This window comes from Diceros bicornis, chromosome 22 (assembly GCF_020826845.1).
Source record: "Diceros bicornis minor isolate mBicDic1 chromosome 22, mDicBic1.mat.cur, whole genome shotgun sequence".
Taxonomy (NCBI): domain Eukaryota; kingdom Metazoa; phylum Chordata; class Mammalia; order Perissodactyla; family Rhinocerotidae; genus Diceros; species Diceros bicornis.
This window is the reverse complement of record NC_080761.1, coordinates 20,564,211-20,584,240: the sequence shown is the minus strand read 5'-3', so window position 1 is coordinate 20,584,240 and position 20,030 is coordinate 20,564,211. Positions and strand designations below refer to the sequence as shown.

Here is a 20,030-nt window from a genome sequence, read left to right as displayed (position 1 = left end):
TACACCCTCTGTCTTCAGCCCTAGTTCACCCCCAAGCAACAGGAACAGAATGTGCTTTCAGAGCTTTCCAAGAAATTTGCTGGAAAAATTGGCAATGTGTCTGAGCCTGGAAAACTGCCAAAGAGAATTTCATAAAAGAAACTAGCAGGGCCCAGACTCAAAAAGAATCCAGGTGATCCATCACGCACGGTTACTTACATTTGTTGACGAACTAATTGCTCTGGATATTCTGGCAAAATAAGGTCACGGGGCAGTTAAACCCCTGTACATCACACGCAGGCTTCGGCCCCCTTGTCCCTTCTTGATTTGATTCCTGAAGGCTGGAGCTGACCTCCGAAGTCTCCTAGTCTGACATGATCATTTTACAGATGAGGAAACCAAGGCCAAGAGAGATTGTAATTTAACAGAAGTCCCACAGCTAAATAGGGGAAGAGGGAGGCAGGAAACCCAGGCATCTTTCTGAGGGTCCAGTGTTCTTCCAGACACATCCACTTCTCACCTATTTAGAAGAGTGCTTTGAAGATGCCTCTGATAATTATCAATGTGCTAATTGGCGGTTTGATGAATGCCAAAGAGAAATTGAGTTCTGTAAAAAAGTAAGTGCTCCAGGTAAATAATTGGTGATTCATGATTAAACTCAAAAAACATGGGAAATAAATGGGAAAAAATGACTTTCTCTCTTCAAGCCTCTCCATAACAGGATGATACGTTACCTCACAGAAGTACGAGTTTTGAAAGACAGTGAAGATTTAACGCTTAGCCCTGGTCTGGCGCATGGTAAGAATGCATAAATGGTCGCAGTTATTATTAATGGGAGAGGTTTTGCAAAATCACTATGCTGCAATGCAGAAACACAGTGAAGTCCCACTGTTTCCTTTCTGAACAGAGAGGAAACAAAATTTTGCAAATTGTAGCTGTAGCACTGATTAGGGATTCAGTTTTTCTTACTAGGTTAAACGCATATTTGGGTTTTTGTTTTTTTTTTCATTAAAGATGTTGATCTCTCACTTTTAACTCCAAAGGTCATTCCTTAGGAAACAGTGCCATCCAAGTTGTGGTAGTTAGCCACATTTTATCTGTGAACTTTGAAAGGTGAAACAGTCAGATAAGACAGGTGATAAGGGTTTGCTTGCATTTTGAGAGTGGGAGCTGTTTATGCTGAGTACCAGCTTTCAAATAAAAATTCCTTTGATCCTTAGTGCTTTTTTCTTTTTTATAAGGAAGATTGGCCCTGAGCTAACATCCGATGCCAATCCTCCTCTTTTTGCTGAGGAAGATTGGCCCTGGGCTAACATCTGTGCCCATCTTCCTCTACTTTATATGGGACGCCGCCACAGCATGGCTTGACAAGCGGTGCGTCGCTGCACGCCCAGGAAACGAACTTGCAAACCCAGGGCCACTGAAGTGGAGCACACAGACTTAACCACTACACCACTGGGCCAGCCCCAGACCCTTGTTACTTTTTGAAGCAGAGCATAAGTGTAGTGGTTTTGATCACGCTGTCATTCTCTTCTGAACCAGACGACAAATTCAGTGCTGTTTTCAAGAATGATTCTCAGTTTAATAAGATGCATTTTTTTTTTTTTTAAAAGTCTAGAAGAAATCAAGTGTTGGCCTCCTCAAAAATCAAAGAGAGTGCCGGCCCGGTGGCTTAGCGGTTAAGTGTGTGCGCTTCACTACTGGCGGCCTGGGTTCAGATCCTGGGCGCGCACCTACGCACCGCTTCTCCGGCCATGCTGAGGCCGCGTCCCACATACAGCAACTAGAAGGAAGTGCAGCTATGACATACAACTATCTACTGGGGCTTTGGGGGAAAAAATAAATAAAATTAAAAGAAAAAATCAAAGAGAACTGGAGATTTACACTGGCCAATGAGTATGCTGCCCACCAATGTTACCTCAGTAAATAATTTGAGAACTGAACAATTTAGTTGTGTATTCTTTTAAGGGAGAGAAAGTTTTATATTCCCTCTGTGGTTACCATACAATGCAACATCTAACAAAATGAAATTTTTTTTTTGTAAGGACCCTCTTGATTGCAAGTAACAGAAACCAATTCTTGCTAGTTAAGCAGGAAAGAATTCAACCCAAGGACAAGATCTCATGAAGGTACTCGAAGCAGTGAATGCAAGGTCATAAGGCCTCTTTCTGTCTTTTATTCCTCTTCCTTTCTGCTTCATTTTTTTTTCAGACCTGCTTTCAGTTTCTCAGGCACTCCTGGTGGGTAAAAATTCCCCAAATCATATCTTAAGACTTAGATTTTGTAGATCTAGCTCCTCAAAGAGAGGATGATTTTTCACAGTCCCAATTCCATATTCCTAAGGTCAGTGGCTCGTCCTTGGACCAAGCACCCATGTCTACATGGGGCAGGTCATAGAGCATAAAGATAGCTTCTGAAAGTTACCCTTAAAAAAAGCAGGCCAGGGGACGGCCCGGTGGCATAGTAGTTAAGTTTGCACGCTCTGCTTCAGCAGCCTGGGGTTCACAGATTCGGATCCCAGGCGCAGACCTACACGCCGCTCATCAATCCGTGCTGTGGGGGTGTCCAACATACAAAATAGAGGAAGATGGGCATAGTTGTTAGCTCAGGGCCAATCTTCCTCAGCAAAAAAAAAAAGCAGGCTAAAGACAGACTAAATAGACAATCAATTAGATATCCACTAAATGGCTTGTAATTCTCCAAGTACTTTTAATAATGACTTAATTTGATCCTCAAACAATGACATACCACTCTGTGCTCAATTCTCTATAGCACTTTTCACTTTGTAATCTTATTTTTATCTAGTTTTCTCATTAGTCTGTGGAATTTTTTTATTTTTTTTGGTGAGGAAGATTAGCCCTGAGCTAACATCCGTTGCCAATCCTCCTCTTTTTGCTGAGGAAGATTGGCCCTGGACTAACATCCATGCCCATCTTCCTCCACTTTATACGTGGGATGACTGCCACAGCATGGCTTGACAAGCGGTGCGTTGGCCCGTGCCTGGGATCTGAACCTGTGGACTCCAGGCTGCTGAAGCAGAGCACGTGAACTTAACCACTATGCCACCAGGCTGGCCCCCATGAGTCTATGGAATTTTATTTTGTCTTTTTAGTGCCTGACATTGGGGGTTCAATAAATGTTGAAAGAATGTATAACTCATTCTGTCAGGTATGGTACTTAGATGAGAAAACTGGGGTGCACTTAGATTAAGTGACAGGGTGAGGATCCCAAGGTAATAAGTAGGAAATCAGCTCCTACAGCCTCAATCCCTTCCCCAACCACCAGGCTGCTTTCTGTATCAAGCTGTTCTTTTCTTCTGTCTATCATGTCAATGACTGACATGGTCTGGTGGTTAGAATTGTGAAAATACTAGAACTGGGATAAATGTGCAGTGCATTTTACAAGAATTTGATTTTGCCCTATTGGTGCATTAGTTAAGAACAGCTTTCAACTGACTACAAAGAGTCTGTCCTTTTCTTCTAAATGTTTCAAGGAGAAAGATTACTTAGTCTATGCTTAGAATGGCAAAAATAAGGTTTACATTTTTCTGTTTCAGGTGCTTTATTCCTGAACATGGAGGTCACTCCTGGAGAGGTGACCACTTCTCTCACAATTTTGGTGAAGGTTTTTGTTTTTGTAAGAGCACTAGGGAGCAAGGGTAGAAAGCAGGTGTCTCCTCCTGGCCTGTGGTCCTTCCCCATCACAGGAAATCCTCTCCAGCTTGGAGACCATCCTTACCTTACATTCATGAAGATGAGGAAGAAATACGGAGTTGTCTTTCTCATCAGACTTGTCATGGGGCCTGTCTTGGTGGGGAATGGAATGGAAATGGTGAAGTAAGTACTACTTAAGGATGGAAAGCATTTTGCAGGCAGACCTAATACGCATACATTTTCTTTCCTGGCAGAAGGAGAGAGTCTTTCCTTTTCAGTCAATTATAGAGAGAGTTGGAAGTTTCATAAGAAAATTGCCTCTCATGTTTTATAAACTTTTTTTAAAGCAGAAGCAAAATCCTCTCCCTGCTCTTGTTTACTTGAGGAACATGTCATAAGGAAGCTTCCGAGCTGGTGAAAGTCTTTGCAGAGCTGACTTCCAAGAATGGCAGCTTTGACTCCACAAGCGCCATCACGTGTGCTGTGACCAACATTGTCTCTGCCCTTTGATTTGGCAAGATATATGACCACGGTGATGAGGAGTTTCTTAGGATAGTTAAGACAAGTGATGACTTACTCAAGGCCTCCAGTGCAGCTAATCCTGCCGATTTCATACCGTGTTTCCATGACCTTCCACTACAGACTATAAATGTTCCCCAGGAGTTTTTCAGACCAGGAATCAGTTTATTGCACTACATGTACAGGATCATCTTACTATATATCGTAGGGTAAGGATTTAAATTCATGCCAGGACAAGGGTTTTGGTGAGCAGCAGACAATAATGGTGATATGTATTGAGTACCTGGAAAGTTGTATGTATCCTTCCTTGGTTCCTTCACTATCCTTTTGCCATAATGAACCTTAGCCAAGCTATTAGTAAATGTGAGGTCCAGTCAGGGAAATTGTAGGGCAATATTACCTAGTTCTCATGTAAGGACCCTAAGAAGAACTCTGAATTCTTTGAGACCCGAGAAAGTTCCCCCAGTGTGTGAATAAGGCACATACTTGAATTATAAATCTGTAATTGGCTGATAAACGATGTCCGACATGTAGGTGAGTTCCTTGACAAAATGAACCAAAGATTTTATTTATCTCATTTTACATTGGAAACTGTGAGGTCTCAGACTTAAAAGTATCAGCATGTTTTTTCAGAAAATGTATTGAATAATTATAAAGATATTCTATAGGAAGCTTCCAATTTGCCCTCATATCCTACTTGGTTTCCTTTACTATATAGAAATGAGCTTTGAGATCATAATACATGCAGAAAAGTTCTCCCGGTGGCGGAAGTGGACCTTCTTGTGAGGCCAGTGAAATGTTTTTGGCCCAATATGATGGTTCAGAGAAGAGTTAATTTCTCTTTTGAAATATGTGTGTATTACAAAGAATCCTAGTTCTTGGGGGCCAATTTGCTGAGATGAGGGCATCAGGGAAAAATAAAACAGGAAAAGGTGGATAATTGAGCAAATGAAGAGGTGTGAAGAGTTACGTCCCCTCCAATGACAAGGAAGAGCAGAGAACAAGGTGTTTCAAGGCCCCATCTGGGAACTCTAGATCAGGTAAAGTAAGAGAATTTGCAAAGCTCGTAAACTTTTCCGCCCACTCCCTAACCCACTCCAGCCCTATCTCTTTCTGCATGGTGATTACCGTAAAATCCTTACAGTAGGGTTGGAAACCTCTTACTGTATTCATTGCCTACCAATTATTCTATAATAAGTTAGCCTCTAATTTTTTTAAGTGTGCTTGCAGACATAGATACTCTTTTTTATTGATTGAAAGAGAAAATTGAGTTTGGTAACTTGGTTTTCTATTCTACACTCTTTTAATATTGAGCATAACCATGGACAAACAAAACTGGTTGCAAGGTTTAAAATGATCTATATTCCTAAACTAATTGGGTTCATTTCAAGTTACCTGGTGATATGGCTCTTCCTGAATGAGATTCATATGTGATGTGAAATCCAAGCAGGAGTGAATAATCACGCCAAGATTTGTCTCCTCAGGACCATATCTGAGACATTACTGATGCTCTGATTAATACACGCCACAATAAATATGCTGCTACCAAAACAGCCACTTTAAATGACAATGAAATCATAAGCACCGTGAATGACCTTTTTGGAGCTGGTGTGTGAGAGTATTTGTGAATATGTAAGGTAAATAAAGATTAATTGCAATTTTTTGTTTTTCTCTCTTTGTGGTTTAGAGTATTTCCCTCTTTCAACATCGGGCATTTTGTGTAGTTGATCTCGCTCTGTATAAACTATTTGACATTCTGCCTTCTTCCCACGTCATTCAGAAAACTTTTATTTTCATCTCAGGAGTAGAGACTTAGTTAATCATATTCCCCAGTTCATGTGCATCAGCATCATCGTTCATGCAACACTTGACCTTGTTTGTTTATTACTTTTTGTCCCCACACTCCACTCCCAGGCCCTTCTCCAACCCAGTGGCATTGATTCTTAATATGTTTAAAGTGTTGCTTTTATGTTTTATGTATTCTTGTAAAACAAGCTTTATATTGTCATGTATTATAGTGTATTCTTATATTACCAAGAACTTTAATTTACGTAAATGTCGTTATTTACCTCTCAATCTATTTCTAACTTTTTTCATGCACCTCTATATTTTTAAGATTCCAATCATGGTTGCTAGAGAACAGGAAGCAAATTCCCTTAGGATAACAACAACAATAAAACACTAGAGGTTTGTTTAAGCAGTTTCATTTTAGGTGGAATATTCTTCAGACTTGTTTTTTCTTTTCTTTTTTGTTGGCAATTGGATTCATTTTTTTCCTAAGATCTATGCATTTGTGTTCCTGAATTTTCTTTGCAAACAGAGGCATTTGTTTTGATTTATATTATTTTTGCCCGTGCAAATACCCACTCCCCACACACCTATATTTATTCATTATTTTGACCATGATTTAAATTTGACTGATGCGCTGGTTATTTATCACACAAATGTGATCATACTGTACTTAGCATTTCTTCTGCCAGCTATTGGGTGCCAAATACAATGTTAGAATTTGTGAGGGCATTTTTTTAAAGCCTGAACACCACTGAATACTAAAGACAGTGAGCGTGGGTGTGATTAACACATCAAGAGGACTTTACTTTCATCTTGATTTGATGAGATGATATCTGAATATATTTCAGAAATATATAATACTGCCAAGATCCTGAAGTAATCGACAAGCATAAAATTATGACAGATGACAAAAATGATAGGCTATAGAATAGCGCTATCAGATGTGCACAGCACAGTTAAAAGAGGTTTGGATAAAACGTGTGCAAAACAAAGAGTATTCGGTATAATGCATTACTGTATAAAACATTTATTCACTCAACAAACATCTCTGATAGAATTTGTATTTTGAATTCAAATAAGAGTATTAATGAAAACTGATAAAACATAAACTTGTACATATGCCTGCTGCCTCACTAGTGATACGCAACAGAATACTTTATTAGAAGAAAATAGAACTAAACCACATATTTTAGTGGATAAAATTTGCAAGCGCACTCTTTCATCAGATCTACCATGTTATTAGTATTTATATTTCCATATTTAAATTTTCAAATTGATCATAGAGGTAATTTGGTTTCTCCTTTGAATATAGTCAGGCTCTCCCAAAATCATTTAACATAAGCTCAATTTTTAGGTAGTCTACCAAGATAAATAATAACTTGCTTAAGCCTTGATGTAAAAAGCAAAATTTATGATGATCAAAATATGAATCACGTTATTTTTACAGATAGTCTTACGTCATGGATGTAATGTCCCTGGCTCTACAATGTGCAAAATCAGTGTTTTTCATGCAGTATTTATGGCCTGTCCTTTTCTCTTTTGCAAGAGAATAGAGTCCTTATATTCTACAAACCAAATTTTCACACCATCCTGTGCTCTATTATAGACACCAAGGTCACAACTTTGTTTGGGCAACTTACTTTTAGGATAATTTCTTGCAGTATGAAGTCATATTAGAAATTTAGTGACTTGGGAACTGTAGAAACTACTGGCTCACTATAAGAGATTGCCTAGTTCAAAAGATGTGAAAAACAGGAAGAGAAGCCTGGAAAGGAGTTTACAGTCATCCCTCAGTATCTGTGGGGTATTAATTCCAGGACCCCACGGATACCAAAATCCAAAGATGGCATAGTATTTGCATATAACCTACACACATCCTCCCTTATACTTTAAATCATCTCTAGATTACTTATAATACCTAATACAATGCAAATGCTATATAAATAGTTGTTATGCTGTATTGTTTAGGGAATAATGACAAGAAAAAAAGTCGGTACATGTGCGGCACAGATGCAACCATCCTAGGCCTTTTGATCCACGGTTGGTTGAGCCCATGGATGTGGAGCCTGTGGAAGTGGAGGGCCGGGTCTATTCTGCTCTGCAGCTGTATCTGGGTGTATTTCTTGTGCGTGTTGTAATGTAAGTTGTTTACAGAACAAATAAATGGTTAAGTCCCAATGATGCAGAACCACAGACTTAATTTGGGTACTAGCTTTGTCCTTTGCATGACCCTGGTAAACTATTTAACCATCTCCATGCTGCAAGTTTCTCAGCTCTAAAGTGAGGCTAATTACAGCCACCAACACAGATGACAATGCAATTAAGTGGCCAATATTTGGTATCTTCATCATTAGCGATGTTGTCATCATCATCATGAAAATCGGGAAATAAAATATATTGACTTAAAAACTCATTTTTGCTACTAGATTTTATAAGATTTAGTAGAAAACACAAATAACGTTATTAATTTTGGCATTAGGTCATCATAGAGGCGAATTTATAGTTACAGTCTTGCATCACTTAACGGCGGGGATATGTTCTGAGAAATGCTACTTTAGGTGATTTCGTCGTCGTGCGAACACCATAGGGTGTACTGACACAACCTACGTGGCATAGCCTACTACACACCTAGGCTATACTAATCTTGTGGGACCACTGTCATATATGTGGTCCATTGTTGACTGAAATGTCATTATGTGGCACATGACTGTAAAAGAATTTATAGAAAAGCCTTTTAATGTGGCATTTCTGAGTGTTAGGTTTTCAAAAACTGATTGCATTCTTTAATGTCGTGTTAAAGTTGCCCTTGAGAAAAAGATAAAGTTTGACATACAGAGTTACTTGCTTTTATTTTCAATAATGAAAACAACAAACTAATGTATAGATAATTTCAAAAATTAATACCCTATTTAAAGGATGTGTTTTAAACCATAAAAAGTACACTAAAAATTAGTATTTAAAAAAATCGAATGTACTCAACCCTCCGTCTTGTGCTCACACAATCTTATGGCTTTTGGAGCCAAATAAGTCCAAGTTCAATTCATGACTCTACCTCGTCTGAGTTGAGTCACCTTGAGCAAGGCCCATAATGTCCTTGAGGCATAGTTTTCTCTTCAGTAAAATAAGCATGATTATATTCACCTTGCGGATCTGTATTATGATTTAGATACACACACACACACACACACACACACACACACACAGAGCCTGGAATAGAGTCAGCGCTCAATAGCTACTTATTATTACTACATAGATCACAGCCGTTATTATTATCATAACAAGTCTCTATTTTATAGTGAAATATTTCCAATGTTGTCACTTGTCTTATAAATAACATCTATATATTTTAAAAGTTTTTATTTTATTTTTAATTGTGGTTACAAACATATAACATCAACTTTACTACCTTAAACATTTTTAAGAGTACAGTTCAGTAGTGTTATGTATATTCAGATTGTTGTGCAACAGATCTCTAGAAATTTTTCATCTTGCAAAACTGAAACTCTGTGCCCATTAAACACCAACACTTTCTCCTCCATCCCCCAGCCCTTTGGCAACCGCCTTTCTACTTTTTGTTTCTGTGATTTTGACTACTTTAGATAACTCATATGGGTGGAATCATACAGTATTTGTCCTTTCTTGACTGGCTTGTTTCACTCAGCATAATGTCCTTGAGGTTTACCCATGTTGTAGCAAGTGACAGGATTTCCTTCCTTTTTAGGGCGGAATAATATTTCATTGTATGTATATACCACATTTTACTTATCCATTCGTCCGTTGATAGATATTTGGGTTGTTTCCACATTTTGGCTATTGTGAACAATACTGCAATGAACATGGGTGTGCAAATATCTCTTCCAGACCCTGCTTTCAATTCTTTTGGTTATATATCCAGAAGTGGAATTGCTGGATCACATGGTAATTCTTTTTTTTTAATTTTTGAAGAATTTCCATACTTTTTTCCATACTGACTGCACCATTTTACATTCCCACCAACAGTGCATAAAAATTCCAATTTCTCCACATCCTCACCAACGTTTGTTGTTTTTTGTTCTCTTGGTAGTGGCTATCCTAATAGGTGAGAAGTTATGCATATGTTTTGAAATAAACTTTAGTGTATAATAATTATTTTATTGTAATTTTATTAATTTGTGGTCATCTTTATAGCTCTGTCTCTTAATTCTGAGTATTCAAATATGAAGTAAATTGAGGATACCAATTTTACCAATACTTCTTTCTGTAACACTTTGTCTCATTTCTTTTTCAGGGTTTGAAACAGTATTAACATTTCTATTTTTGAGCTTTCCTTATTTGAAACACTATCCAGAAATTCAAGCCAAAATTCAAGAAATTGATAACCTGCTTTCATATGAAAAATATAATTCTTATAATTATCATTTTTCTTATTAAATTAAAAAAAATACTTTCTTTCAAATGAAAACCTTGGGCCAAAATCACCCAGATTCGAAGATAGGAAAATTTTATCCTACACAGAAGCTTTCGTAAATAAAAATTCAGATATGCCTCATTTTTCCCTTTTACTATCCCTTATTGGTAAAGCATATGATTCTCTTTTGAAACAGCACTGATGGTGGGGGGGGAGGGGTGAAGAATCTAAGGTGTTAAAATACTTTGAAGTCCTTTAAAATCTATATTACGTGAATATTATTTTAAATCTTATTTCATTTTATTTTGAAACCCTCTAATGAAATTTTTACATAGAACAAGGTATATTTTGTGAATATTTTTCATAACTAAACTATGATGTCATTAACTTGCATCCTATATGTACTAATTAACAGGAAAGAAGAATATAGAAATTCCAAACAATGGATAATCTAACCGTAATTTATGTTTGGCTATAAAGTGTCGTATAAACTCACTTAGCTTCCTCCTATAAGCAGCCCTAGCCACTTGCTGATACAGCTTACTTTTCAGTAGCTTAGCATTTGGCTGGGCAATAGACTAAGGAAGCCAGTGTTGCTACAAATGGATTAAACAGAGTATTCATTTATAGATATTTGAAAGTTTATAGAACCTTACGCCAGACTCTCCAGCTCACAAATGCATGCCAGTATAGACTGAGTAGTTGGTCCTTATTAAATATGTATGCAGAGAACCCAAGTTCTGGTAGTTTGAACTGTTCCCGTTGCACACAATTAAAATAGAAAATTAAATTCTCAGTGTTTTTTCTCTTTCCATCGTTAAATAGTGAAGGAGTGGGAATGTCTCTCACCCCAAGAAGCTGATATAATTGCGTGGTAACTGGCACAGCAGAATGTAGTGCCCTCAGCTGAGGTGTCTCAAAGGGCCAGACCACTGTGAGCAGAGTCAAGGTCAGACAGTGAGCAACACAGTCGCCTGTATTATGCCTCTTATGTTTGCTCTCCATAGTCACACACGATGCTGTCTATTCACAGTGATCCCTTTCCTTCAGATCCTCTTTCTGGTTGAAGCAAATTTCATCTTTAACTAAAGTTTTAAAGAAAAGTTCCTACATCGAAAGAAGCAACTCTTCTGTCCCAGTGACTTACATAAGGTGACTTTGGGTGCTTCATAAAAGGAGTATGATCTACAAACTTTCCTCAGGAAACGGGAACAGAGAGGCCATGCCAAGTTCACAGGCATCATGTGGGATGAAATGACAGTGATCATCTACTTTGGGGCCCTGAAAACACATCTGAGGACCTATCTGATAGGGAGAAACATATCTCAGGGCATAGGTATTCATTGTATTATTAAAAGAGGAGAAATACATTAATATATAAAATTAAAAGAGTGAACGCATTGGCCAATGACAGTATTGTGATACAAACCAAGAATTTTTGCAACTCATAAAAGACATCTTATATATGTTGTTTGGGACTGATCTATTCTTCTAAACTGGGAAGTTACTGTTTTCCATTTAAAAGGACAGGAGATCAAAAAGCAGAAAATATGTTAAGATGAAATAAATTAAAACAAACTAAATGGAATAGTTTTAAGTAAAAGGGGCAAAAGTTTTACTGTTACATATGACACATACACACAAGCACAAAAGACCAAACAATACCCCAATAAATATTTATTGCATCTGTGTTCCTTAAAAGTTCTGTGGAAAGACATTTTCATACATGAAGTTTCAGGAATGTATATGTAGAGAGAGAAACCTTATAATTAATGCATTTGTATATTGAATCCTCCTTTACAATAAATAGTCACTCATATTTAATATTAGTGAAATCAAATTTTACATTCTAGTTTCCATAAAATAGGAACACATAGCTTTTTTTGTGTGTGTGTGTGAGGCAGATCAACCCTGAGCTAACATCCATGCCAATCCTCCTCTTTTTGCTGAGGAAGACCGGCCCTGAGCTAACGTCTGTTGCCAATCCTCCCCTTTTTTTTTTTAACCTTTTTCTCCCCAAAGCCCCAGTAGATAGTCGTATGTCATAGTTGCACATCCCTCTAGTTGCTGTATGTGGGACGCCACCTCAGCATGGCCGGAGAAGCAGTGCGTCGGTGTGCGCCCAGGATCTGAACACGGGCCGCCAGTAGCGGAGCGCGCGCACTTAACCGCTTAGCCACGGGGCCGGCCCCAAGAACATGTAGCTTTTTCTCTGGAGTAGAATTTGAGCAGCTGAATCCACAGAGAAAGTGTGGACAGGAATGTATTGAGATGGGCAAGAGGCTATGCATAGGAGGAAGTAATCCTTCCAAAAAATAGATCCATTTCTTGTTTGGCCTTCCCCTGTGATGAGTTTTGAGGACATTCAATGAATCTTGTCCATGTTATTTGCCGAAGTTTAGTACCAGTTGCAAGATGAATGTATATCAGATAGAGATTAAAATATTAGCTTTTTTTAATTATCAGAGCTACTTTGCACAGTTTGGCTTGGAGCTAGACCAAGTAGGCTTGCTCATACATTTCCCCTGAATTAGACATACCTCTTCACTTAGTCTCTGGCAAGCTTGGACAAGTGCAGGCTTCCCTGGAAGTACAAAACCTGTTCCTCCAAGCTTAGCCCATTAGTGATGGTAGATGAGATGTACCTTTTCTACATGTCTGCCAATCGGAGGAGAGAACCCAGAAGTGGCTAAACTAAATGTGTCCAATGCCTTCTCTCAAACTCATGAAACTGAAATGTCACTGCTTCTCCTCTAAGGAGAAGGGAGTGTGAGGGCGATCTACTAAGTTAGGGAGTGCTGTATGGAATCATAACATGGTTTAATCTAACCCATGCATAATTACAGAGCTATAAAGGCGAAAGGTCTACAGTTTGCATAACGAAGACTGAGTATGGGACTAGAAAAATAGAATATTTGTTCTAGAGGCAACTTAGAGATCATCCAACACAACCAACATCATTTCACAGCTAGGAAATGAAATCACAGAGTAGATATGAGATTTTCCCAACATCACACTGTGAGCAGTGTCTAGAGTTCAGATTTCCTGGTTCCATTTCCATTGCTTCTACCAAGTACTAAAAAATCTTATGTTTTGTTTTTCTAATCTAATAATAAAATCCAAGAATGCACTGGGTACATAGAAAGTGCTTTATAATTTCCTTAATAGTTTCTTAATGTAATTTGATGTGTCTACGTATGGCCAACTCTGTCATAGAAATATTAAGATAATTTTCTGCTGAGATTTTAGCTCCTAGCAATGCCTTGAATATATTAAGTATTCAATACGTTTAACAAACATAAAAAAATAATAAATGACTAATTTGACAATAGATGGGAGATGTTAGAATTAATGAAATACTAAAGATTTATAAAGATGTCATATCATTATTATAGTAAAAAAAGACACTAATAAAAATAGTCAATGAGTTATGGGAGGCAGTTTAGGGATGGGTTATTTGAATTGACAGGACGTGTTGTAATGCTGTATTTTGCTTTCCTAGTACTACAGCAGACACTACTCTGAATGGCTATTTCATTCCCAGGAAAATGTGCACCATTATTAATGTGTATCAAATAAATCATGATGAGTAAGTCATCAGCATTATTTCTTGGGATAAAATTTTCTTGCTTGTTTGTTTACTATTTATTAATCTTGAAAACATTTACATTCTTATGAACCAAAATTCATTCCTTCTGTTTCTCTTAAAAGAATTTGGAAAGAAATTCAGTTTTCTCTCCTCAGTGATGATGGGAAGGGTGATATCTTAATCCAAATTCATTCAGGGCAAATCCAATTGCAAAAGTGGGCTTACTGGAGCAAGTGTGAGCCAAGGACTTCATGGTTCACTCTCTGCATGGGTATGGCTGACTGATGTTTGAAATGCAGGCTGAAATCCCCCACAGGAATGTGAGCCACCAAGCAGGGATGCTTTTATTTTCTCTCTTTTTGTTTGGTTTTCCTTTACCCCAGCACCTAAATCAGTGCCTGGCACACAGTAGGCACTCAGTAAATACTTGTGAATAACAATCTAGCTAGAGGCTCACCCATATCAGCTATAAAAGGGCGGGCTGAGGTGAAGGTACCTTACACAGTGAAAGTGAGGATGATGATAGTGGTGATTGTGGTGATGGGAATAATGATTACAGATAATATTTATAGACCCCTACCATGTGCCGGGCACAGAATCTTGAAGTATCTCCTCTGAGCCTCAACAATACAGTGGTGCTATTATGATCCCGGTTTTACAGATGAAGAAAGTTTCAGCCAGTTAAATTGCTGAAGACGACATGTTCAGTAGGTAACAGAAGCAGGATTCTCATTCAGGTGAGTAAATCCTGTTTAATGGAAATCGGATGCTCCATGTGGTCAGCGTTTGAAGTCTCCAGTAAACTGGTAGAGATTGCACTCTTATGCACTCAGCCGACTGTATATGTAGCCATCTGTTCAGCTTCTCTGTCTTCACCCAAGATCTCACCGGACTGACATCTCATGCTCCCGGCTACTAGGGAGGGAGGTGATTGTGTACCTAACAGCACCTTCACAATCTCTGTAACCAGCAGAATGGTGGAATACACTGCACAGACTGTCCCACTGCACAAATCATTGTTGCAGAGATTGACACCTCCATTTCTCCACACCCAGAGATCATAAACATTTTTAAACCCACTGTAAGAAGAAATACGGTCAGTGTAGATTTAATGGCATTTATTCTCAGTTAGTACAACTCTAAGTATCCTGAGATTTCTAGTACCCTAAGAACTTGTGATTATATTGAGTATATATATAAGTAATGTTCAAACAGAGTTAACACAGGTACTAATAAAGAAATACTGTTTGTATGGAGTCATTTGTTTAAGCTAAATGAGTGTGTGATTTATGACTTGATACGGGAGAATTATTCATGTTTAATCTAAAACAGAGGTCACAAACCCAAACACCTATTGAGCAGTGGAAAATACCAAAAATGACAGAATTGCACTTGTTGAAGTAGTGGGGAGGGGTCATCTTCTGTATCTACCTCAGCGCAGTAAACCTGACGAGCAGGACATTGTCCCAAGGCTGTCAGCTCTTTCAGTTATAAAACAGAATTTGGAAATGCAGATTTTCATGTGAAATCTTCTGATTTTTAAACGTGAGCAACAATGAATCACCTTTTAAAAGATTATGAGAGCAAAATGAAATTTATTGGAGAACTGAGTATGACTTGCAGGCCTCTAAGTCTGTGACCTCTGATGCAGAGAGAAAATAAATTTTTCTCCTAGGAAAAAAGTGACATCTGTACATGAAGAGGCCTGGTTCTTTGTAAAGTCAAGAGAGTCCCTCATGTATGGCTTAGAATGTGTTAGGAAACATGCTAGCATTAGTTGCCACAGACAAGCCAAATATGGGGCTTATAACAAAAGGTAGAGGGAAAAGAGAGACGCACAGCGTTTTGGGAACTGTAGGCAACCTTCTCAGTCAGGGCTGCTTTCTGGAGACCTGGCTCCTCTCTATGGTGCTGTACAATCTTTTCTTAAACATATTTGTACCAGAGAGAGAGGTGTGCTCAAACAGTCTCATCACTCCCATTCATTTTGCTTAAAACAAAGGAAATTGAATATTTATTACTTTTTATTTGTACTACAATTTTGGAATATTCTTATGAGAATTTTGTAGAACTCTTCATTTAAAATAATAAAAAATTGACATAAAATTTCAAGTATTTTATCTGCTATTTAATGAATCAGAAGTCCTTTTAGTGAAAATTAAGTATAATTGTACTAAATTTGTATGGTTACTAAACTTAACAATATATTAAAGGAGTAATGACATATGCATCCTTAATAATTATGTATACAATTATATATGTCGATAATTATATATATACATACATGTGTATATATACACATATATATTATATATGTATGTGTGTGTGTGTGTGTATATATATAATTTATAAAGGATATTCCAAACTTGAACAAAACATTTTGTGCAAAACAAAATTATTGTGGAGACATTGGCAACAAAGATAAAAATGATAAAATTATTTCTTTTTAAAATTTTATTTTTATCTATTCTATACGGAACTATTTGGGATAATCCTAATTTATTTAGACCTAAGAGATTTCTAAACGAAAACAAGGAACTGAATAAAAGTCTTGTTGAGAAAGTTTTGATATTTGGAATGGGAATCCTGAAGTGTCTTGGAGATGTTGCATGAAATGAGATACTCATTTTCATCACCACGTTTCCGCAACAGCTCAAGCTGAAAAAATGCCCCAGAGCCACACTTGACCTGATGCCCCACTATGGGTTAACCATGAAGTCAAAACCATACCAACTCAGAGCAAAACCCTACCCGCCTTGTAGTTTGTGTTCTTAGATTCTCAGACTGGGTGGAGGATTTCTTATTTAGTTAGGAAAAAATATGGAATTGAAATTCATTTAACAAGATATTTAAAGACCCTACCTCTAAGCTGTGCTATTAGTTCAGTTCTTTGTCTGTCATCCTAACATAGGAAGTGTTTTTTAAAGTGTATGGTATAGTCTCACTTCTAATATGACAGGTCTTATTTCATGAGGATGTTTTAAGATAATAATGAAGTGTGACATAATTCAGGAGTTTTAAGCCTGTGTCTCATGTGGTGGTGTCCCAGACGTCACTGCGTCACTGTGAGCATGAAAGAAAGGGAAAGATGCGTTGTGGTTTGAGCAAGCAGACAAAGGGGCTCTGTCTACCTTCCTTTAGTTCAAATAGACAGGTATACTGCTATTTGTTTTAAATATAGAGTTCAGAAAAAGAACAAAGTTCTGATGTTAAATATATTTCTTCCCAGTGGACTAGGCAATAGGTGCTCAAGACGGCCGGAGAAGGGAGCCAGTCACCCAGAACAGCAGAGAACGTCTTATGGTGAGAGTAGATGAGCTGTGCTAGACTTAGAGAGGTGGAGAAAAGGACATGAGGGGAAATTTCTTCAAAATCTATTTTTATAGGAGCTCTTATGTTTTCTGTATTACCAGTTTAACTGTAGGGCAATTTGGTGTTTTCACAACGTTGCCAATTTCTTTTGACGTCTACTAAATATACTTGCGTATTGATCTGCCAGGGTTGCTGTAACAAAATACCATAGTCTGAGTGGTTTAAACAACAGAAATTTATTTTCTCACAGTTCTGGAGGCTGGAATCCAAGATCAGATGTCAGCAGGGTTGGTTCCTCTTGAGGCCTTCCTCCTTGGTTTGTAGATGGCCACCTTCCCATTGTGTCATCACGTGGTCTTTTCTCTATGCACACTCATCCCGGTGTCTCTCTCCTTTCCTATAAGGCCACCAGTCGTGTTAGATTAGAGCCCCATCGTAATGGCTTCATTTTAATTTTATCTCTTTAAAGACTTGGTCTCCAAAAACAATTTCATTCTGAGGTACTGGGGGTTGGGACTTTAACATATGGATTTTTTGGGGGAAGGTACAACACAATTCAGCCCAAAATAACGTGTTATGAGGAAAAAAAAAAGGTAGCAGTCAAAAAAAGATTTTCAATATAGCACCCAGTTGTAAGCGTATGCTGCATTAATTGAATTAAAGAAAATTTAATTTGTTAATGAGTTAAGGCATATAAGGAAGATAAAATGGGCAGTGAAAGTCCGCGTATTCAGATGGAAGCTTTCAGGGGAGTGGCATTATAAAGGACTTGGAATCCAAGCTGGGAGATAAGAGCTTATCTGGGCTCTAATTCAAATGGAGAGAGCAGTTAGGGAGGTGTGGCTCTAGATGATGACCATCCCGATCAAGATATGATAATGGAAGCAGAGACATTAAACAATTCAGAGACAATGAGAATTAAAGTCAGGACTTAGTCTTTCTTTCCAAATATAAAATGCAGCATTGTCCTTGGGAGTAAACAAATGGGATTGCTTGTCTTTTTTTGTAAAAGCTTTTGAAATTATATATATTATCCACGTGACAGTGTGTCAAATTGAAACTATTCTTGCATTTTTTCCTTAAGAAACTGTCAAATCTATTATATACTCGATAGTAATGAGGATGACTAGAACACTACAGGAATCTTGGTATCTGTTTATCTGGTATTTTCCTTTTATATTTTTCTAACCTTTTTTTTTTCAGCCAGTAAGCAAATATAATTCTATACTTTTATTTTAATACATTGTATTGTAAAATGCTAATTTTCACTTTTACTGTGCTCCTAAGGCATAATTAAACAGTGTACTATTGGGCTTTTTGTATAATTCATAAGTTTGCATTTTATGTATTTTTAGAAACATGGATAAGAATAAAACAGGGAAAAGAAAGTTTAAAAGCAAAATAGGAACAACCTTTCTTTGTCATTTATTATGTAAAGATGAGTTATTTTTAATTGTATATGTTTACTTATCTGGAAGCAATAATTTATTTTATAAAATGTAATCAAAAGCAACACAGTGTACCAAAATATCATACTGAAATAACTTATATTAGCATAAACACTTTACTCATCTGAAAACTACACACAGAATTTATTGTGACTGTAGAGCAGTTGATAACATATGGATACATGCATCAGTGGTAACCTAAGATGAGTGAAGTCCTTAAAATCATTGTATATGAAGTAAAAAGGCAGAGTTATGCGAATTAGATATCTTGCTACACAACAGTATGTAAGGATACTTATAATTCTGTGCCCTCCTTGTAGCTACAGTTCCTAGGGGCTCTTGGTAACATTATGAAGATGAAGACCAGCCTAGAAACATTATCCACTGTATGATGCACATGGGAACGGAATGTGTCTGGTCCCAAGCATTTTTCAAAGAAGAAAACTTGCGCAAAACTTATAAAGGCATTTATATATTCCCACATTGCAATTCTCTAATTTCTTCCCAATAAACCTATAATTCAAATGTGATATCAACCCATATGACAGGATAGGCAACCAGAACCATTTTTGAAGTGGCAGAAGGGGTCTTTGGGGATTTTACTATCTGCATAATTTTAATTAGGCTGTAAAATCTACAGATGCTTCCAGGCCTCCCGATGTGTGGATACACAATGTGATGTTTCCGATTCACACAGGACTTCCCCACAAAATCCAAGGTCCATACTTAAATCAAACAAAAAAGCACGGTACTATGTACATCTTAAATCAGAAATAGCTAAAGGGAATTGTTTTAAAGGGAGTTATATTATGAAATATGTATAAAAACAAATTTCCTGTGAGGAATGAACCTTTGGCTTTCTCTTTAGATAAGAATAAAGCCCAGGATGCAGGCAATTGATTCTCTATCATACACATTTTTAACACTGGGGTAGCCAAACTAAATAAAAGTCATAAAAGTTTATAGTTCTTCTTCTACCTTTCAAGTTATTTACAGAGAATAGTTTATCTCAATTCAATATGACTATGAGGCCCCGCCAATAGGAAACTACACACATACACACAATACTGTTGCCTTTATTTGCTACCCTTGTGGACAGACGCATGTGACATGAATGAATTTTCTAGCTAAGTGAGATGACCAAGTTCCAAAGTGCTCATTTTAGTGAATCTTAATAAAAGTCTCTGAGTTTCTGATGTTTTAAAATGAATTTACTAAACATAGTTTTATCTTTTATAGTGACATTTATTTCTATAGGGTTCTGCACTGGGCTGTACCCATTTGATGTTCTCTTGACCACATCTCCATCCTTGTCCCAATATTTGGTTTCATTCATTATTTTGATGCCCATC

The 20,030-nt window shown here is 37.4% G+C and overlaps 1 pseudogene; it reads left to right on the top strand.

Annotated features, from left to right (window-relative positions):
• Positions 1-701: 701 nt before the first annotated feature.
• LOC131419867 (cytochrome P450 1A1-like) lies at positions 702-16,693 on the top strand (annotated as a pseudogene).
• Positions 16,694-20,030: the final 3,337 nt, after the last annotated feature.